Source organism: Cinclus cinclus, chromosome Z (genome assembly GCF_963662255.1).
Source record: "Cinclus cinclus chromosome Z, bCinCin1.1, whole genome shotgun sequence".
In the NCBI taxonomy this organism is placed as follows: Eukaryota; Metazoa; Chordata; class Aves; order Passeriformes; family Cinclidae; genus Cinclus; species Cinclus cinclus.
In genome coordinates this window covers 15750711-15774660 of record NC_085084.1, presented here as the reverse complement: position 1 = coordinate 15774660, position 23950 = coordinate 15750711, and the positions used below count along the sequence as shown (strand labels likewise).

Here is a 23950-nt window from a genome sequence, read left to right as displayed (position 1 = left end):
ACACAGAGGTAACCATTACTGTAGCTTGCATGTTAAAAGGGAAAGTGGATGCACCAGATGTATAATTAAGAGAAGAAACCATGAGATGGCCTTTAACCAATATTATTTTTAACATTAACTCTGGTGAGGGGATGAAAAGTCAAGCCCAGTGAAACCAGAGTAGAAGTCACCATTTTACTGCTTTACAGAAAGCAGTATATTCAACATCAAATGTAACTGTAACTCATCTATATCTGAAAAACATGCACAATCTTTAGGGTAACATTGCCTTCAATCAAAGAAGATGGTATTACTCTGTTTTTCTTTTTACTTATGCATCAGTGTGATACTCTTAGGTGTGGTGGTATGGGAAGTTCCAGGGATACCTCAAGCATTATAAATTTAATAACTATAGAAATAAATTATTTTTGTATTTATTTTTTTCTTCATCTGCACTGTGTATGAATTTAAAAGTTTAAAAGTTTGAAGACAATGTCTCTGAAGGGGTTTCTGTAAACAAAATAAATGAAACTACTTAGCTAGTATCACATTATGACTTCCATTACTGTATTATGTTTATTACTGTGTAGCTATGGTACTCAACAACAATAAACTCAGTCATTCTGCTCTCTATCCCCTCATTTACTGAATTTACTATAACTTTCAAAAGTTGTGGCTTTTTGGTTTTTTTTTTAATTATCTGTTTCTTGCTAGTTCTGTTGCATGAATACAACAAGCCATTAAGGGCTTCAGTGCGCATTCCCTTCAAGGCAAGGATTTATCCCTTGAAGATTTAAAGAGGGATAAAAGGAAGACACTGACCTGAGTGGGTTTCTCACAGACAGAAGCTATTAGGGGAAACTCATTATAAAGTGGAGGAAGAGAGGGCAGGAAGACTGCCCAAAAAGCTTTGGAGCCCTGGTCAACAGGAGGGTGGTGCGCCTCGAGGTGGTTAGAGGACCAATGTCCCTGTCTATGCCGACAGCTTCTTGGGATTATTCTGTTCCTCACTATCAACTTCACTGAACTTGATGCTCTTCATTACAAGCTCAATGTAAATTCTTACAGCCTGGTTGAAAAAAGCTTTGCCTCCTCACAATTGCATATATATTGTTACACTAGATAACACTGGAATTATAAATAACTGAAGTTGAGTCATCCTGTGCCCTGCTGTTTTTCTGTACATTTTATCCTATCTACCAAATTCATCATTCAAATTTTATGCTTCGTAGGTCAAATTCCTGACCTCTACATACTCCTTAAGGCTAATAATAAAGATAAAAGCAGTATAAAGTAGCAGTATGAAAATACTGTGTCCGTTTTGAAGGTAAGCAAACATGGGAAAGAAAAGAGCAATGACACACTTCTATCTCCAGGTAAAACTCACTATCCTTGTTGAATGCAGTGTGGAAATGTGACCTGCCACAAGTGTACCAGTTCACCCCAACAACCTCTCCCTTGCACCCTGACCACAAGCATGGCAGTGCAGTGTCACTGTGACAATCACCCCGTGGCACACTGTCCCCTTGCTGGGCCACAAGCACCTCAGTAAGGTCCCAGGGTGCTGCACCAGGATGGAGCCTGTTCTGCATCCACAGCAGCATGAGCCTTGTTCACACAGGCTGCAGTAGTGCTGTACAGTCCTGTAACATTCCCTCCTGTCCCAGCAGTGATCCTGCTAAGCTGTCTACCTGGGAATCAATTTCTCTGTCAGGGATGCTCTCATTAACAGATAGAAGGTTCCCTCAGAAAGCAGGTTAGTAGAAATATGTTGAAGCACTGGCAGTCAACTAACTATTATTAAATAATAAATATTATATAAAATATATAATATATAAATTATATATAAAATATAAATAATAATTATTATTAAATTTCTGCTTTTACACAAATACACAAGAATATACAGTGTTTAAATGTCCAGACACACTTTCAATCCTTCACAGTGTCTTTGAACCGTAAAACAGATTAAATCTTCCATTAAATGAATTTTTACAATCCAGTCTCTGCAATCTCTAATTCCTAATTTCACAAAGTTTAAAAAGATTGAACTTGCATTATCTTAAATAACAGTGCAGAAAAATATTATGCTGTGAGTTATTGTTTAAAACACATGTATAACTTCGTTAGAAACCACTTACTGTACCATTGTTCAGCCATATTGAGCGGTTTGTTGGACAGATGAGTTTTACTGTGTGACTAAGATGCACATAATGGTTTTATTTGATTTATAATTTAATTCCATGCTTTGATATATGTAAAACATCCTGAGGATATCCTTTTCATAACATTAAGGGCTCTAAATTCAAGCAGAATGACACTCACTTGTTACAATCCAGTATTATCTAATGGCAGAAACCTTCCAACAACTAGCAATTTCCACTTAAAGAACAACTGATTGCTATCTGGATGTAAAAGAAAAAGAAACTCCTGTAAATAAGCCCATTTTTCAAAAAAGCATTATTGTAAGATTGAGGTGTAATATTCTTCTATATAGGTATTTTAAAATTAAGATCCGACAGCATTTTACTTCTCAAAGCAATTAAATACAGATTATCTAGTATGAAATTTTAGTTTTTCTATTTTCATAGAACCCCAGTAAAATAATCACTGAGTGCACTATGCTAGGCTGAGAAATGCATACAATGTTTGCTATGAATAAGCTGCAGGGAAAAAAACAATTACCTACAATCTCTTAACTGAAAAAACCCACTTATTTTATTATTTAGGAGGTAATTTACTTCTACATGAAAAAGAAAATGCATTAACACACGCTATGTTAAAGATGAACAATGGCTTTCTTAGGGAAACATAAATTGATGACACTTTACTAATGCTGGAATCAAAGGAGCTTTAAAGCTGTATTTTCATATTAGGGTCATCTTGCACAGTTATTTAATAATTATTTCATATAGATTCCATTAGTGAGATCAGCCCCATAGAAAAACTTCCTGCTACCTTGAATAAAATGCTACATTCTTGGTTATTTAAGGTTGTCTATCACACCATGTCAGGCTACTGGTTGCTGATTCTTGAGAACACAGAATCATTTAGGATGGAAAAAACATCCTTCAAGATCAAGACGAACTACTAACCCAACTCTCGCAAGTCTACTAGAAATCCATGCCCCAAGTGCCACATTTAAGTGTCTTTTAAATCCCTCCAGAGATGGTGACTCCACCACTGCACTGTGCAGCCTGTTCGAATGCCCAACCAAACTTTCCAATGAAGAATTTTTACTCAATATCCTATCTAAGCCTCCTCTACCTCAAGCTGAGACCATTTCCCCTTTTCTGTTGCATATTAGCTGGGAGAAGAGCCTGACCCCCGCCTGGCTACATCTTCCTCTCAGGCAATTGTAAAGATGATAAAGTCACCCCTGAGCCACCTTTCCTCCAGCCTGAACAGCCCCAGCTCTCTCAGCAGCTCCTTATCAGACTTGGGCTCCAGACCCTTCCTCTTTCACTACCCTTCCCTGGCCATATTCCAGGCCCTCGGTGTCTTCTTGTGGTGAGTGGCCCAGAACTGGGCACACAATTCAAGGTGGTGCATCACCAGTGCCCAGCACAGACAGCAGTGATTAGGATTTTCTATGCAGTTAAGTTATGGTATTATCTTATGCTGTATCTCAAGGGGGTTTTAAAGAGTGTAAGTTATGGTAGCAACTGTGGACATAAATGCTGTTTTTGAACTGAATATAACTTTCTGACTTGTGAGATAGAAAAGTAATTTCCAAGTTCTAAAAACACCTAACTTTATGGAAAAATAAAAAAGCAAACTAACAAACCACAAAAAAGGTAACGAGCAGAAGACAACAGACAATTCCCAAAGGGTTTGTAATATGCTTTCACCTATTTTAGACAAAGCAGGCAACTGGAACTGAGGTTTTTAAAGATGCATTTTAAGTAGAGAACTGAGAACATGAAGTAACTAATAAAAGTGACCTTGAAATAAGATTTAAAATCAAAGTCACTCTGAATTTGCTAGATTCCAAGTTTTGAACCTAGTAGTTCCCTTTCTCTTTTTTTCCTATTTTTCCAGTCACTAAGAAAACAAAACTCTGGTGAAACAAAATTTAACAGAATGAGGAAGAATAGCAAGAAAAAGCTGCTGCAAAGTAAAACTCTTCATGCTCTTAAAATCAGTAGTGATTTTAAAAAATGGATACTCTATCAAATGTGTAAGCATAATGGACTGAGAATTTAGGGACAAAATCAGAAAGTACCAAAGACAAACTGAAACAAAACTGGCAAGGGGCAAAGAACAATACAAAGTATGCAAAACGTATGCTCAGTAGTAGCAAATCTTGGGAAAAGATTGCTATATCATTCTACTGCTAAGGAAACTGTCAACATGTGATTCTCAAAGACCAGAATTAAATGTTTTTTTTACTTCAGACTTCACTAAAATTAACCTATGAGCAGACGTTAACTCAATTGCAACAATTACAAAGGACTGACTGGGATGATGGACTAAAATCTCTTCAAATCAGAAAGAAATCTTGCTTCATATCAGTGGTGAGGTTGTCTTCAGTTGCAGCAAGAAATATCCAGATAATGTTAATGTAAGATTTCCACTGATGAGAAAATAAGACACTGCAACAGATTGTCTACAAATAAGATTAAATCTACAGGAAGGTATTTTTAAAGAACCAGATACAATGGAATACTTTCAACTAGAGATGAACTTCAAGCTCATTTTCTATGGCAAATCTCTGGATAGTGACCACTGCCATAATCTGGATTATGCCACAGGGTATGGAACATTATGCTGCTTCTGAAGAGGTTTCAGTAGTTTGACCTCCATCACCTGACATATGTACAACACTTCCACAACCACTTCACTTTGCTGGGAAAATCAAAGAACATGTAGAAGCACCTCCATGATTGAGGTTTTGTGTTTTTTTGGTGTGTTGCTTTTGGTTTTTTAAACTACTCATGCTACTCTTGCATAAGATCAAGGAAGGAGAAGAGGAAGGATAAGAGAATTCAACAAAAAATGTGAGGCAGACAAGAGGCAAGTAATATACTACGGTATAAAATAACAGAGAAAATACTGTAAGTAGTTCTTTCTTCTTTTTCTACAATAGAAATTCAAATCGTAATATTATTTTCTTTTATGTACTTTTATGCACAAGAGTATTTCGAATTATCATCTAGATTATTATTATCTAGGATTATTTTAGAGCCATTCCACATCACAAGTTAAAAATTAGAGGTAGGAAAGATTTTCATGCAGTGTTAACAGACCAGCAGAATGTCTCACTGCAGTCAAGCCAAAGACCCAACTGAGCACAGCTCAACCGACTGCCATTGTTCTTCCACTTGACCTCTTTAGCAAGCAAATCACCACAGGAGTATTAAGATCAGCTCCCTAATACTCCCAACCCCATGGTCTGAATTTGCCTTGAGAAAAAATCTCTAGATCAGGTCAGTCCCAAAAAGCCAGTCTCACACAATAGTTACTACCCCAAAAACTATTTTCATCCTTCTTTTCACTCCCTGATAAGTAGTTTTCTGGTGCAAAATATCCAGTACTTGCATTAACTTCACACTTATTTTTACCTGCTCATAAACTACAGCTGCAGATCCCAAGTTCCCACAGCCCAGAGGCCTCAGCTGCTCTCTTCTGACTGACTGCTATAGCTATTTGAGTTTGTCCCTGAGTTTGTCCCTCAGTTTTTCATCAATTCAAGTTAAAAATAGCTGCAGGAAGAAAACACTGATGACTGGACTGTCCTCAATAGATTCTGAGGAAGCAACACAAACAGGTACATCTGTGGTGCTGTGCAGAGTGCAGTATGATATGTTTCACTATTTTAAGTCCCAAAGTACAACTGCAGTGGGCTGAAGAAGACCAGCTGTGATATTAAATTATGAAAAGCTACCTGAAAAGCTGTGGCATTGAGATATGTCATTCTACAGAATCTTGCAAGGTCACCCTATGAAGAAAAGCGTAGGACCAGGTGATTCCCAGAGACACCAGTAACAGACTTTTCATGATTCTGCACTAAATTCAGAATTTATCTTAACATTGCAAGCTTCACTTCAATTGTCTGCCTTGTTTATCAAATGCATTATGTAAAGCAAGCATTCAGAAAAGTTCAAAATATGTAAAAAATTTAAAATAAAAATAATTGCTTCAAAAAAATTGGTGTTGCTTCTGTATTTTGTAGAATAAAATAAGAAACTGACCAATTACTTTCTTTTTCTGCTATCTGTGTTTTTCATTTGTGTTAAGATTGAATAAGGTCAGTAGACAAGCAAGTGAATAGCTGAAAGACCATGAGATCATGCACACATCTTCAGTATAATGTAAAGAAACTGCAAAAGCTATGAGTTTTGAATGCTCAGAGGAGCATCCAGAAGTGATTTGTAAATAAAAAAAACACTGATTTTCCATGGATCAATCTTACATAAGGAATTTCTCATCAGTTGAGTCATTACTTGAGTGATTTCAGTGGTTGTAGTCCCAATCTCTCTAAAGCTCATTAAATCATTGGCAAAACTAGTTGCTGTCTGAACCTGAGATGCTCATGCCTCAAGTTTCCAGTGAGGAAAAGTCAAAATTATAAAGATTTTTGCATAGTACCAGAGCAACAAAACACTCAGTTCCCAAAAGATTTTATCATTTTGCTCTTCCTCTGTAAGGATCACACATACTTACTTTTGTTATGTAGGTTGAGAGGAAATATCTTTTAGGTAGTTACTGTCATTTCCACATGACAAAAACTTCTGTAGTGTACTCAGCAGGAGTAACTCACAAAAAATATAAAACTACCACCATGAACATTTGGTGACAGCATTTAATAGCTAATTCAATAATTGGAACTAGAGAATCAACTAATCATTGCATAAATTATGATTTAACTGGTTATAGCATTAAAGTTTGAGAATTATTAAATACGTGGTACACACTGTGTTACACAATAATGAGTGGTACCTTGTTTATCACCTCTGTACACATGGGTCCAATATACACAACAACTACTCAGAAGTGACTTAGGAGAACTCAAGAAAGACTAATTAACTTTGCTCAAAAAAAACCAGTATTGTTCCTGTGGTGTTGTTCTTCTTGGCTTTATGTCCCAAGAGCAAACATCCAATTAAAATCAAAAGCCAATATACTAATTCTGAGCTCAAGATTCAACAGTTTATTTTTATACACATGATAGGATACATATGCTGCACTGTGAGCATGCCCTTCTTGTCTGCTGCACCACTGAAAAAGCAAGGAAATGTATTGGTTTTGAAAACACGTAGTAAATTCTATGTGAAAAAAAAAACCTGAAAGGATGAGCTAATTATCCTGCTAGTCAAAAGCCAAGCAAATTTAATTAGAAAGATCATTACAAGCATACAAAGAAAGCTTCAAAATCACTTCAGACACATTTTGTGTGCTGGTTTTGGCTGCAATAGTGTTAATTTTCTTCATAGTTACGTTTTGGATTTGCGCTGAAAACATAAGAAGCAAAAAAGGCTTTGCCTCTATGTAACCACTCCTCAGCAATAACTAAAATTCCCAACCCCGTAATATCAACATTGTCTTCTGCACATTTCTAATCATTGAATGTTATAGAAATTATAGCCCCATAACAGCTGCTGTGAAAACAATTAAATCTACCCAGCCCAAACCAGCCCAGTGGCATGTACATGTCAAATTAATGAACAAGAAACCGTTTCAAACCAATTAATGCAGTTCAATGAAGTATTAAATACAATAACCCATGATCTTGCTATACAACAGTTTTAAACAGGTTTTTTTTAATAACAAAGTTTTTAACCGGGAAAGAGATGTTCCTTGCTCTGAAAGAACAAATGACAAGCTACAATCAAAAAACAGCATCCTGCAGCTCCTTAGTAAGGGTTGCACTTACTTTGCATCTATACGTAGTTGTTGTTTAAGGCTAAGATAATAACAGGGATTATTTGCTTAATTTAAAAACGTATTTGCTATTGAAAAGAGAGTAGAAGTTATTACAATAAAAATAAGTTCTATAAAGGTGAAGTACAGACATGCATACTTGGGACAACAAAAACAAACAAAAACTCTTTTCTCTGACATAAAATGCTATCACAAAAACAGAGGAAGAGTCTCCTGCAACAAGTCCACTGAAATCTGAGACACAATACATAGAAGTTTTTCCTGGACATTAGTTAACAGTCTGGGAAAACACATATAAAACAAAAGTCCAGTTGTTCTTAATGTGCAGCAAATTTTAATCACTGAGTGCTGCTGCTGAGTTCTCTACCGACCTCATGATGAGGGATGCATATGATGGACTATTACAGTTCCTTAAGAATGACAATATAAAGGAAGTTCTCCAAGAACCTTCTAGGAATTAAAACCTTTCATTAGCTATCTGAGGACACCCACAGAGTAGATACTGGATTACCTGAAGTAACTTGCCTCACCTTGTTTTAATTTCCTCACTTCTTGCTAGAATATATCCTATATATTACTATACCTGTAAGACACAATATTTAGTTCAAATTTTATATTAGAATTCTTTTGCTTCTAAGTAGATCGTTGCCATACATTTAAAGTAAGTTTTACCACAAGCTTTTATTTAAAAATCTGAGCTGAAGATACCTGAGCATTTATTCTTTGTTACAGCAAAGATTACCTGCTCCACATGTTTGAAAAAAAAGGGAATTTTAAAGAGTTTCTGAACACAATTGATACTAAGAGCAATATTTGATCTTTTTTGCTACACATTTTTCCATTAAGTAGGAAATAGAAAAAAAAAATCTGTAAGTAAGCACCTGACCTTTAAATTCAGTCTATATGCTAATCCCTCCTAGTTAGGAATCGGTTCCTCAAATCACCAATATGGAACTCTAAGCATAATCCTGCTTTGAGATTCAAAGAAGTAACTTTGTAAACACAAAAGTTTTAGAACTAATTTTTGTTAAAAAACATTTGAAAACTCTGTATTTTAAAGAGTTTCAGCTTGCCACAGAGTTTATCTTTCATATTCCTATACAGCCGCTTTCTTCTGTGCTATCAATAAAAACTAACACTCACCTTCCTCCTGGAAGGTTAAACTTCTACCTTCTGTTTGAAACACTGGAGTGCCTTTTCTCAGAAGAAATGTTACATATACGTGCCGCCAGCAACGAGAAAGAATACAGTATTGCTCCGACCCTTCATTAGTCAGAGGATCTTGGCAACAGCAATAGTGCTTACATACGACGTCTGCATGAAAAACTGTTTTCAAAGGTAACCTTGCCAAGGGCTATGTTCTGTCTTGGCAAAAGGAAGCAAACTTTACTTTTCTACCAATCAGTTCACTCTGCATGAGAAACAGGTGTTATGATAGGAAATGGGACTTGGAGCAGAAACAAAATACAGTTCTCTAAAAATAAGTTTGGTTTGGAAAAAATCAAAGATAATAAGCCTGCAGGGCTTACATGCTTTTGCAAAATGCAAATCATGAAAACTTGTTAAGGGATTAAGTGCTCTTTTTCAAAAATGACCATGGAGATTACAATCATTAATTAAAATCATGTAAATAATATCTGAAAGAACCCTTCCTTTTTATCTCATAGGTTTCAAAAAGCCTAATGGTAAAAGATTTAAGCTCTCAAAAGATTTGTCTCTCAAAAGAGCTACTCTAATTAAAAATAAAAATTTAGCATAATTAATAAGTGTGATTAGGCTTGTAATCTCACCACTTGCTATGACATTTTTTAACAGAGAAATATGATTATATTTTAAAGTATCCTTATAGCAGGCATATACAATGGATTATACCTTTACATATCCCTTTATATATTATCAATCAATTTAATAAGTACTGGTATTAAAACCTTCCTCATTTCTGGTCAATCATTACTACTATGCCTTACAACATGTCATGTGGTGGTTATTTCTTCTGCTCACCTTGTAAGCCTTCTGTCATTCATCTGTACTGGTATATGGTTAAAATACATGAAACAGACAGACTTAGTGAAAATAATTATAAAAAATATTTAACTATTTTTTGTAGCACATGGATTGTCTCTATACTCTATAATATCTCTGCAGAAATCCAGTGATGAAATATATTTTAGCTTTTTTTTCCAAAATTCAAATTATTCTGGAAAGGAAGAGATGTTCTTCTGTATCCCATACTGAGGCTGAGCTAAAATATGCTGTCTTTTTCATGAAAACAAGATGGGAATCCCTTGCACTAGCTTGAAATCAAAGATGCTTTTAGGAGTCCTTAACTGTGTTTCCTCTATGCATAAAGATGAATGATTCAATCTTTTTGCAGAAAATACAATAAAGCAGAAGTTAAGAGCATATTTAATGACCTAAAATAAATTGCACTGACATTTGAAGAAAAAAAATGTTTCTTAAAAGAAAGCCTGAAAATTTAAATTATATTAAAAGCTATGTTCCAGTTCCTGAAGTGTATTGACAAACTGAATCTTTTAAAATTTGATTGTTTTTTTCTTCCCAGAAGAGTAATTGTTACCTTGCAGCGTTTAAGATAAGAATAAGAACTGTAGCACATGGTTACAAGCCCACACGGCTCTACAGGCTGGGGCAGTGTCTGGAAAGCTGCCCTGGGGAAAAGGACCTGGCAGTGCTGGTCAGCAGCAGCTGAACATGAGCCAGGTGTGCCCAGGTGGCCAAGAAGGCCAAGGACACCTGGTCTGTGTCAGCAACAGTGGGGCAGCAGGAGCAGGGCAGTGACTGTCCCCTAATACTTGGCACTGGTGAGGCCACACCTCAAATCCTGTGTCCAGCTCTGGGACCCTCACTGCAAGGAAGACATTGAGATCCTGGAAGTTTGTCCAGAGAAGGGCAGCAGGGCTGGGGAAGGGTCTGGAGTACAAGTCTGACGTGGAGCAGCTGAGGGAGCTGGAACTGCTCAGACTGGAGAAAAGGAGGCTCAAGGGGGTCCTTATGTCTACAACTCTTTGACAGGAAGGTGTAGACAGGTAGGGGTCAGGCTCTGCTCCCAGACAGGATGAGAGCAAGTGGCAGGACAAGAGTAAATGGTCCCAGGTTGCATCAGGTAAGGTTCAGATTGGGTATTAGGGAAAATGTCTTCATGGGAAAGGGTGGTCATGCATTGGGAAGCAGCACAGGGAAGTGATGGACTTACCACTCACTGAGGTATTTAGAGGACATACAGATGTGGCACTTGTGGACATGGTTTAGTGAAGGACTTTACAGTTGAATTCAATGACCTTGAGGGTGTTTTCCAAGGTAAATGACCCTATGATTCTAATAATATTTAAAAATGTATTCCAAAAGAAAAAATAAGTACAGACAGCCAACAACCACCTTTGTTACAACTAAGTCAAACCACTTTGACTACAACTAAAAACATGAACAGCTGAATTTTCCTGCTCATCACTTCACTGTTATTTTTGACTTACACTTTAAATCTAAATAATTCAGGTGCAAAAGGCTTGTGCTGTTTCTCAGAACTGCTGCTCTGCTCCATAACAAAGTAAAAAAGCATGCCAGTTGTTCTTTTGACACAGAAAAAAGATGCAAATAGAACACACTAATATAAGGTGGCAAAAAGTAGCTCCTTTGAATTTTAACACAAAACGCATCTCACAACTTAGCTAAAAGCCACAAACACAACTGGCACTGCTACATAGTCTTAAATAAATAACAGTACATGCTACTCCCCCATATAACTTAAGAGAGTATCTGAAAACTTTTAACTTCTTGCAGGATTATTTTTACAGCTTTTTACAAATGCTAGACCCTTGCTGCATTTTGATTAGTAAGGGACTATACAGAGAGACATGTAACCCAAAAGGACAAACATACTGCAACAGTGTTCAACAACCTTTCAAATCCTAAATTCTGAGGATGTCTCAATTTTGAACATCACAGGGCATAGAGAAGCCACACTGAAGAAGAGCGGGTAGCATGGAAAAAGCAATTCACCTTCTTATATTTCATGCTATTTTAGATGTAATTGAAATGCTGTATGAGCTAACCCAGCTGAATTGTTTGCTGTAATTTAAATAAACATGAAATCAGAATCACTGGGCAACACACAATACTCCTAAAATTAGCATTTCCATTTCCATTTGTGCTCAATAACAAGGAACAGATTATTAGATAAAGTGGAATGCACAAAAGACTCAGTACGCTGGCATTACTTTTAAATAATCATATAGGCAGCCCATTTACCAGAAATGGTGAGTAAAATAGAAGAAATACTCCATGGTTTTGTAAGCAATTTATAGTATTGTACTGCCAATCTGTAACTATTCAGTAGCAGACATGTACCCTGCATAAACAAGTTAAAAGTACCTTTAGAAATATTTAAGCAAAAAATGAATTATATACTCATTGGTGATAGTTTGACTCTTCTACAAAGCCTGAGAAATTAGAAATTTGGTAGATGGCTAGGAAAAATATGAGTAAAATGCAGTGGTATCAGTAACACTTCTAAGTGATTTTATGAAAAGAAAAATTTCACATAAAGGGTTCTTCTTCATTTCTCATTAAAGGTGTCAGGTGCACATTTTTTCACGATACATGTGGATTGCTGCCACTGAGACTACTTTTTGCTTAATTAATTACAGTGCAACCAACTAACTTTTTTGAGTGCCACAATACTTTAAACTATGAGTTTAAACTCTACAAATGCTATTTATCAATTCATGATTCCAAAACACTGTAAAAAAAAAAAAGGCAATCACTTTAAGAGAAAAAAGCTTCAGTTTCAAAATAAAAAGAAATTGCCTACAGAACTATTTACAGTATTTTTTGTTCACAAATAAGTAAATAACATAATATTTAGAGCCTATTTAAAAAGCCACTTTGTGTGACCAAAAAGAATGCTGTCAGATTAAATTCCCCACCCCCCTTATAATATTCATCGCAGTGAGACAACACTGCTAATTTTGCTTGACCGCAATTAACTAAATATGTCAGAACAATTTTGGTAGGTTACAATTTCTTCACAGTTCTTTACCTTCATAGAACTTTAGTCACAGCTCTTTCTTATTATTACTTCATCTATTATAAAACACGAGTCAGTGAATAAGCTTGAGTCGCAAGCTTATTTGCTGAAATAAAAACGAAATTCATGGCAAAAATTTGAGATCTGAAAGATGGACTTTAGAAAGCAGTTGTGAGATGCAAAATTCTCTAAATATGACCAGCATTTTTCAGTATGTAAAAACCCCTATAAACACGGATTCTTAATTTGTCTGGATAATTATTCAAGTGTAAGAATTTACACAGCAAGCATTGAAAGGCAATTATAGTTTTGCTCGAAGCAACAAGGTCCAGCAACATTTCCTACACAACTGAAAAATACTTGAGGCATGCAACAATATAAATGCATCTGTATGACTTCTCTACCTCAGCCACTTACTGAGGCTCAGTAATGCTCTGGTGAGTACAAATAATGTACATTTTGTTAAATGTGTATTTATTTAATGAAGAAGTATTACTACTTCCTGTAAGATAAGTTTCTAAACATTCAAATTCCTCCCCTCCATGACATTAGCCTGGAGTTAAACAGTTATGCATAGTAAAGATTTATGTTTCTTTAGAGAAATTCAGTACCTTTTCTATGATCTAGGCATCTCTGCAGAAAGATTGACACAAAGAATTCTGTGATTGCAGAACCACTGAACACAATAATGAGTCATATTTGAAACTCACAGTAAAAGGCGTACATTCATTACCTGAATGTTTTTCTCAATTATCTCTTACACTGTTAAGTTATGAAGTTCAGGGGATAACACAAGCAGTGCAGAAAACGTTCAGGAAGAATTCTAGAAATGAAAGTCAGATCAGTTCCCACAACCTTAGATATTCACTTCTTTTTCATATGCTTCTGCACTCATACAGCAGAATTTTGTTAAAAGGCAGGTTCTTCAAATTTATTCTGAGGTAGATTAGAAGTCTGACTGAAAATTCAGAGCTATTCAGCACATAAAAGTACTGCAGATTACTTTTTTTACATTACAAATTTTATTTCTACTACAAAACTCAAACCACTATAATACCAGCTCCATAAATTTCTGTATTAGATTCTAGTAGTAAATGCAGACAATACAGTTAAATGTGGTATTGTTCCTAGTTAACTCTTCTGATTTACAAAGTGACTACATAAAGTTAATTTTCTCTTGAACCACAGATGCATCCAGCAGAAAGTGAAGAAATAATTACTGAATTTGAAAATAAATTACCTTTTAACTTGCCCTACAGTACAGAAAGGAAATGAAAACCCACATAGTATCTGGACAAACTGAAGGAAAACACAAGGTACATAAACATTAGAAAGAACAGTTTTGTGTGATCTAAATTGTCTAGACTGACATATGTTTCTTTGAGAAACATATTCCTGGCATTTGAAAGGGATATAGGTTAACACCCACATTAAAAACTTCTCAGCTCAGCCTCAAAGTGCACACTGGATTATTTCTGGGTTACTTCCTGGAGAAATGGGATAATAAAGATCCCACACAGTGCCCTGAACAGCAATGTGACTAACCTGTAAGTTTTAAAATTGCATCTATCAGATAGAAACAAGAAATGGACCTAAGACATGCCACTGGTAAACTAGAAATCAATTGAGCCTGCTTAGAGTTCAACTAAAAATGGGAGCATATCCTACCAATTATTTGGCATGTCCAAACATTCAGTTTTTCACCAAAATTCTTCATTTTAGTCCAGACCTAAAAATTACTTCTACAGCATTAAACAAATATAATTTGGGTGAGGTTTGAAGCTGTCCTTAGTAAAATCAGACTGTCAGATGATTAGAACATTTAGATTTGATTGTGCTCAAGTGTAAGACTTGAAAAATGAGAAGATAACCAAGGCAAATTTGAGGAAGCTGAGTGGTTTCTCTAAGTTTGGGATACTTAAATCTGTCAACCTGAAACCTCCATACTTTATCTCCATTCAAAGCCACAGATCTTCAGCATTCCATTTATGGAAAGGCCTCTGAAATAGTAACTACATACTGAAATAATAACTCTGAAAAGTAACTACAGGTATTCTGTCTTACAGACCGGATTCTAGACATTCTCTAAATCAGAAATGGGAAAGTGGATTCAATGCTTAAAACTCAAGATCAGAAATTTATTTACTACTTTATAATATTTTATGTATAGGATCTACTGATGACAACATCTCAACTGAATAAATTTCTTCTACTCCCTTGAGAAAAGGCATGACAGTAAGACAAAGATGAAAGAATTCCACAGTTATTCAGTGTTATGACTGAAAAAGCAGACTGTCTAGTTCAGCTTTCAGAGTGGAAATTCTCATTAAATTTAGATCACTTACATGTTAATTTGTATGTTTAAATTTGGGCTACATGCAAATGCATTATGAAAGAAAAACCGTATGCTTCATTAATCCTCTGTTTAAAACAAGCACCAAGTTGTACAGAACTTGGAAAATAGTAATTTCATGAACAAAATTAATTAATTAGAAATAAGTATAAGCACATCCAAATAGATAAAGGCAGAAATTCATATATGATATTATGGGCTTCTTAACTTTCGAGTATCCAGCTTTCAGCTAATTAATAATGCTTCTAATTTTATATTTAACAAACCTATTGGATCCAATTATAGAAAAAGAAATCAGAACTCACAGTAAAAAAACAAACCCACACTCGAAGTTGCTATTCACTTACTCTTCATTATGACTTTGCTTAATTTTGTAGGCTTTTAGGATACTCCTTGAGTAAATGGCAGTGAGAATATTGTTCTGTATCACATTTGGAGATGCAAAAAAAAAAAAAATCTCTGAATCCATTCTTTACAAGTAAGCAACATTAGTTTTCATTACTCAGATCTTCTAGTGAGTAAACAGAGCCCAAATGAAACATTAAATTGGTATAACTAAATCTCATACATCTATCAGAAAAGGGAAAAGAGAACAGAACACAGCACAACTTATTTAGTATTTGAATATGTGTTATGTGATTACTGTTAGGTTTCCTGGATGCATCTTCATGTCCTCTGAAGAACAAGTGGCATTTAATTATTGTGCTGGCAAAATAAATGTTTATACAGCTGACATGATTTGCACCCTATTGTTTGATTTATAGCCTATCGCCTTCTCCTCTAAGATTAGCCTCTGAATCTGAAAATGAAGTTCAAAGTAATTTAAGTTTTTTACATTCCTTCTCACATCAGTCCCTGCTCAGCACTCAGTGCTCTGTTAGCCACACAGAAGCTATGGGCTTGTGATTACAAGGCAGCTTATTGATGGCTCAATAGCATTATCACAGTCTACTGCCTTCTGCCCTCACTCCCAAAATCACATGCACGAGTAACACAGGCACAAGAGGCACAAAGAAGCTGATATGATAGAACAAAAAATCACAGACACAGTTTTCCTGCATTTTAAAATGAAACACAACTTCCACAATTAAGAAAGGCAGAATCAAGATTCAAGAAACAGGTTTAATTATAGAAATCATACTGCCTCAATTCTTCAAAAGGTGCTGCCAACTACAGGGTCAAAACTGGGAGAAAACACATAAATTGGACATATTGGAGATTGACATGATTTTTCCCTTAAGAACGAAAATAAAAAACTGAAACTTTGGCTAAAAGTTTAATAATTCTAAAATTATTCTAATCCAACTGTTTATTAGTACATAGCTTTTTCTCATAGTGCACATACAGTCAGGTGGAAATTTATACACTAGCATTATGTTTGCAGTTTTGACAACGAAAGCAACCTCAAAAAAATCACTAATCTGAAGTTTTTCCATTTTCAACAGAACCACTTAAGCAGCAAAAACTGCTGAAATTCAGTAAAATTTCTTACAGAATTACTTGTTTTGTACTAGAAAGAACTGGAGATTTTCTAAATATAAACAATTATGTACAAACATTGGTTTTCAGATGAAAAAAAAAGCCCAAAATGCTTAAGGGACTAAAACCTAATTAGAGAATAGCTTAGTTTTCAACTGGCTAAAGTGAAAAATAGAAGTCATGATGTCCTTCATTATTGATTTAATCCTAAAGGATTTTTACAATAATTTCAATTACTTCTCTTAAGCAATTAACACACATCAATGAAAATAAAACATGAAAATTTGAGCTAATGCAGCAAGAAGTTAGAATAAAATCACCTTATTATTCTATTTCTTTCTCAGAATATTGTATCACCTGAACTACATCTAATATACATATATTTGAGCATTAAAAATTCTGAAGTCTTTATTTTTTCATAGATTTGACTAAAAAGTATTGAAAAGTTTCCTTAAATCTATGCCAACATGTTGGACTTTTAAAACAAACATTATTCCAAACCCCTATTTTAAAATTCTTTTTAAAGGCAAGTATGGTTCATAGAAAAAAATTTGTCCGCAGATACTTCAAAATTGCACAGATATAAGTTTCAATTCAAACTTCATCATATATTTTTTTAAAATACATTATATATTTCCCAGTTAACAGTCTTGGCCAAGATATACTGAGCTTACCTAATAAAAGCTATGTATTCTTATTATATGAAGACTCAAAATACCCTAAAAAACCCATACTTTCTTGTAGTGACATAAAACCAGGGTTCCTAAATTTGAGCCAGTGTTACACAAATATTTAGGATGTATTGTTATTATAGAGTATCTTACTTTAATCACTCGTGCCTATTAGTATGTGTTTCAATCAAAGCTATCTTTTGCTTTTTCATGAAGTCTGTATTGAATAGTAAATACAATTTACATAAACTAATGCCAAATGTGAAGGCGAGTTGATTGATTTTCTGATCATTCTCACTGTAGCAAATAGTAAATGATAAATGTAACAATGGAGCCAGCACTTCATGGCGTAATTACAAATGTATTAAGTTTTACCTATCCCACCTCTTAGAAACTGTAGAATTACTTACCTATTTATTGTGCCCTTTAAATTTTTCATGGCATTTCAGCTTTCAAAATCTGCTTACTTTAAAGGTACTTTTCATTTATTAGTGAAAAGCAAGTGAGTTATTTAATTGCATTAAATTCCATATGATTTATGATTTTTAAATTATCATAAATTAGGTATGAGCATTTATGAAAATTAAATGTTTATTATAATTTCTCGTAACTGAATTTCACTGTTCTTGAAGGACACACATCACTAAATGTTTGACTGATGAAAATTAGGCAAGAAAATAATTTTATGACTGTAAAATGAAATAAAGCTGTTAGATTCAAAACTCCACAATTTTTAACATATGTTTAAGTATGATAGAAATACTTCTAAATAATTCTTATATATACACTGGTTTTGTAAAAGATTAGAAATTTCTAAAAGCAATACTAAGGAATGGCCAGCACACAACGGTAACAGAACTACAAACTAGAGGGCCTGCATCTGCTGTGATTTTGGCTGAGGTCACTAAGGCTGAAAGCACTGATAAGTTGCTGAACACTGCTCATGCAGGCAAAGCCATTCATGAGAAAAAAAAAAAGGGCTGTGGGAAGACTACAAGGAGCTTAAAAATAGATTAGAAGATACTACTAGCTAGGAAATGGCTGAAATTGAAAAAAGCAATCAAGAAATAGAGACATTAATTGAAAAAGCATGGGTCAAATACTTAAGAAAGAAAAGTGGGAACACCAAGCACTGTGGATTTCCAAAAATATGGTCCCACACTGATCTACAGTTTGTTGAGTGAAATTAGGCAAGCTGAACATTTAAGTTCATCCTTTTCCATCAAAATACCGAATTAAATACTTAATCTTAAGTTACTGCATTTACATTGAGGCTTGCTTGTTTTGCTGATCAGACAATAAATTTGCTTAACAGAATTTAAACTCCTTGAATATGACATAGCAATGCATTGCAGGAGACCAGAGAACCTCATTACTGGAATTCTGAAAATTGATCATAAATACGCAAGTAAGGATATTGCTTTTTACATCTCATTTTCAGTATGGGGTGAAAAAGCAAACTTATGAGCTCATGTCTGGCACAGAAAATGGAGGCAACTATAACTCCTGTAAATTAAAAAAAAAATTCCTTCATCATCTTCATCATTAAAGTTAGTAGAAAACGTAGAAGAGAACAAATCATATTCTGGGTGCACTTACTTTTCAGTACTAGCTCAGTACTAGAAAATTCAGTGCTCTGGAAACTTCTAGAATACTAAAGCTATCATTGTGGACCCAAACCACACCTATTAGTCCATTATGCTTTATGTATATGCTTTATGCAAAGCATTCTCTATAAAGTACTAACTACACAAAATACTATTGTAGTGCATTCTGTCATTCCATACTTTAATTCTTTCACCTAGTTCTATTAATTCTGTTCATTTTGAATCACTGAACTCCCTAGCTGACACAGAGTGCTTTGCCCATATATCTTTAAGCAAATACATATGACACCTAGAACTCTAAAGTAGTCTTAAGTAAAATATTATTTGTGACTCTAAAATGTGGGGGCATTCAAAGAAGGAGAGGCAAAAGCCTTGATGAACCATTTAGTGATATGGTACAGTATGGTCTGACTTGACAAAAGATGTTTACTTATTCTCTCCTCTATAAAAAACACATTTTCCCCTGGTGTTGTATGTGAAAGTTCATTATGTTGTTTCCTCTTCATTAATACCAAAGTTTCTTATCTATATCATCTCAGCTCACTGTGAGAAAAGTACTTGTAGGAATAGGGTAAGTGTACGGATCCAAGTCCTTCTATTTCTGTGAAAGGATAAGGTTTATATTTAATACTGTGGGTTCTGTGGGTATCCACTAAGTCCTTTCTACCTTGTATTATTTTCTTTCTGTTTTCCTTGACTTCATAAATGTACTTTTGTATTGACATTCTACTATGGAAACTTTAATCCTGCTAGAGTGTCATATTGATTCTCTTTGCAATGGGACAGGTGACAACATGCAACTAAAGGAAAAACACAGAAACTCAATACCATAGACTCCATTCTCTGCACTTCACAGCACAGGGCCCAGCTAAACTTCCCTTAGAACTCCTTATAATTTCTTTGCACTTGAAGTGGGCATGTGAAAAGAGCGTATCACACTGATGTACCTAAAAACACTGAACTTACTTGCATAGAAGTTCCCATGCAACTCATGTACTCATATTGTGTAGAGAATCACAGACTTTGTATATATACACACAAATCCATTTATGGTCTTGCACACATGCATGCAAATCATTCAAGTATCTAAGAAAATTTTCTTAGAGTGTGCAAATTATTCTGGTCATTAAAAACCATGGGTTTTTTTCTCTTTTCACACCCTGCCAAACCTTTACATGTTTCCTGACAACAGAGTAAAGGAATGGCTTTTGATATGAAGCCTAAATACTTTAATAAGAAAAAGAAGCATCATTTGCTCCCTACACATATTTGCTATATATTACTTTCCCTAAGCAGATCATCTATTGAAAACAATTGTGTGGCAATGTAAGAGTTTATGGTTTGTTAGCAGAACTGCAATATCTTTATGTGGTAAGCCTCAGTGCACTCAGTGGGCAAGGAATTACTGAGTGTCTCTTGTCCCAAAATACCTTTTGAATTTTGTAAGTAAAATAGTCTATATAAATCTAGATTGTGTTAAAACTGTATTAACAAAACAACTGAAAGTGTCTTTTCTGTCCTAAATAATTATTCTGTAACAACACCTTGGCTACATAACCAGCTTGGTATGAAAATACACTGCAAAAAAGGTTTAGGAGGTGTAATCATTCAGGCATTAATCTCTATCATTCTCAAAGGAAAGCATCTTTCCTAGTCTCATCTATTCCACATAAGTGTGGCACACTAAAGAATATAAAATTCTAAATCTTTCTGCATATATCAACTATGCTCAACATAACTCCCTGAACAGTATTTAAAAGACAAAGAAATGAAAACAATATTCCACTTGCTGACAACAGAAAATCTAGCCAATACAGCTTTAGAAAGATCATAATGTTTAAAATCCATAAATACTCCTTTCCCACAGATGTAGCTTATTCAAGGAAGTGTTCCATCTACAGAGGACTATTATATTGGTTGACACCTAGGGGGAGAAAAAAAATCAAACAATGAAACAAAAAATACCCCAAATCATCTTATTAATTGAAATGTTTGTATGGAATGGAGAAACACATAAACAACAATAAAATAACCAGCCAAAACCAAAACCATCCAAGCTAAATTCCCACACGTCTCCAGTGAAAATGAATGACTATGAAGGGGTTAAAAAAACCAATTTTTAAGGACTTCTCACTATGTGAATAAGAGTCAAGCTTTCAAAAACAAGACAGTATTATCCCTCATGCTCACTTTCTGTAAAATGGTTGCATACTCCTGAAAGTTGTTGACCTGGGAGGCTGAAGATTTTGTCCAGCTATAGAGAAAAACAGAAAAGTCTTCAAAGGAAGAAATACAAAGTTTTCTGATACCATTATACACTTCAAACAAGCTCCCACACAATTTCCTATGATCTATAAAAATAAGTGGAGATACCCAAGAACATAAAATAAGAGTCCCACACCAAACAAAGATGTTTCATACACACAGACATTGATATAAAATTTCAATAAATCTATGTTAGGAAATTCAACATTTCATGTAGCAAAGGTACTGGCTCACAGTATTCTTCCTGAAAGTGGAATACTCTTTCCTCTTGCAAAGAATAAAGTATGCTTGCTTAAATCCTCTGATAAGTGCTTAATGTTCTTAAGGAAGTAGATGAAAACCAGCAATTCCATGTAGATCTTTTCTACAAGAGACATAGGAATAGGAGCTCCTTGCAAAACTCAAGACACAAAAAAGAAAACATATAAAAAATGGAGACAGGAACAGGTAATGTAGGAAGAGGATAGAAGCATCGTTCAATGATTCCAGGGATGAGGTTTGGATGAGGCTAGGAGAGCCAAAATGGAGTATAGTTGAGGATGTCAAAGACAATGGAAATTACCTCTCTAAGTACACAGAGAACAAAAGAAAGGTTAGAAAAGATCTGTGCCTTCTGCTGAGTGAAGCAGAGGATGCAGAACATGAAAGAGGCTTAAATACTGAATGCTGCCTTCTCCTCGGTTTCCATGAGTATGCCTTCATGAATCCCAGCTCTGAGAGACCAGGGGAAAAGTCTGGAGCAAAGAAGATATACCTGTGATGGAAGCTACTTAAGAGTACTAAAGCAAATTAAATACAAATAAATATAGGGGTCCTGACAGGATGCACTCAAGTGCTCGGGGAGCTGGCATATGGCACTGCAAAGCCACTCTCAGTAACTTCTGAATGATCACAGCAACTGTGAGAAGTGCCTGAGAACTAAGGAAAAACAAATGTCACCATGTTATAGAAGGACAGGAAAGGTGATCCTGGGAACTGCAGGCTAGTCAGCCTCACCTTGGTCCATGAGAAGGCAGTGCATCAGCTAATTCTGGAAACTGCCAGCAGGCATGGGAAGGACAATAAGATCATCAAGAATAGTTAGCATAGATTTATCAGGGGCAATTCATGCTTGACTAACTTTATCACTGTCTATGATGAAATGACTGGCTTGGTAGATGGGGAGAAAGTAGCAGATATTGTCTACCCTTGACTTCTCTGAGGCTTTCAACACTGCTTTCTGTAAGATCCTTATAGAGAGGTTGGTGAAGCACAGCTGAATGAGCAGACAGTGGAATGGACTCAGAAGTGACAGAAACACCATGTCCAGGGAGTGACGGTAACTGGCACAAAGTCTACCAGAACTTTATTTCATGGGCCTATACTGGGTCCTGTTTCTCATCTTCACTAATGCTCTGGATGATGGCATCCCAGAGAATAGAGATCCCTCTCCACTTCCCCTCCCCAGGAAGCTGCAGAAAGCAGTGAGGTCACCCCTCAGCCTCCTTTTCTCCAAACTGGACAAACCCAGATTGCCCAGCTGCCCCTCACAGGACAGCCCCTCCAGGAGCTCCACTGCCCTCCTCTGGTTGTGCATCCCAGTGCCTTCATAACCTTCCTAAACTGTGAGGCCCAGAACTGCTCTCAGTGCTCCAGGTGAGGCCTCACCAACACTGAGTACAGTGGGATAATCCCCTCTGTTGAGTGGCTGAAGAAGAAAAGATGCACATGGGTCTCAATTTTCTTCAGCCACCATTCTAAATTTATCCAACAAGCTTTACTTTACTCATTTGCTGCTTTTCACAGTATCAGACACAGAAAGAAGGCACAATGAGAAATTATATACTGGAAACTGCAGTTATAAACAAACATATTCCTTTTCTGCTTTGCATGCATGTTTCACTATAGATGATCAAGTAATGACAGAATCAAACTCCAATTATGGAGTGAAGAGCAATTTTGCCCAACTGTGCTGAAACAGTCTTTAAAGCATACATGGAGTTCCAGTTGATCATTCTGCAATGCCCAGATTAGGGGACTTCCAAAGAGTCCTTTAAATTCATGAAGGCTTCAGTGAAGCGAGCAGGACTTAATGTTTTGCAGTAGCCTGAAACAGTAAAAATAAACATGCCTTAGCAAAAACTGCTGTTTCTCTCAATCATCTTTTGTGGTAACATGTAGCAGAAAATTTCCAGGAAGGTTTGCTGATATACAGCTCAAAAATGCTGGATATTTACAGTCAAACTATCTTTGTCACTGCTTTATTACAAAACCAGAAGCCCTGGAAAATAAATGGAGAATTCCAAGGGTTAATATCCCATTGATTTTAGTTTGTCACCTTATCATAACTTGCTGTGAAGCAAAAAAAAAAAAGAAAAATCTTCTGGTAGTTGACACCTCACTCATAAAATTTCAAACACCATAAAAGTCTAAAATGCACAGCTGAAAGTCGTAAGTTCCACGACCAAGCACCATTTTATTCCAATGAACTTTTAAAATTTAATGAGATGTTGATCTCTCATATCACTTGTTAAAAGAAGCAACAGGGAGACACTTCAGTACACAGCTGAGGATGATTCCAGGAACAGGCTTCAGAATATGAAGTCATACATTCAGATAAAACACTTTTTAATTATATATTATTTAAGGGACAAAACATATCAAGATTGTTTACACAAAATGCATAATC

At 35.4% G+C, this 23950-nt stretch overlaps 1 protein-coding gene across 1 annotated transcript in view; it reads right to left on the bottom strand.

Moving 5' to 3' along the window:
- The window catches only part of FBXL17 (F-box and leucine rich repeat protein 17), a 278404-nt gene that overhangs the window by 119348 nt on the left and 135106 nt on the right, over nt 1–23950 (bottom strand). The window lies entirely within an intron of this gene.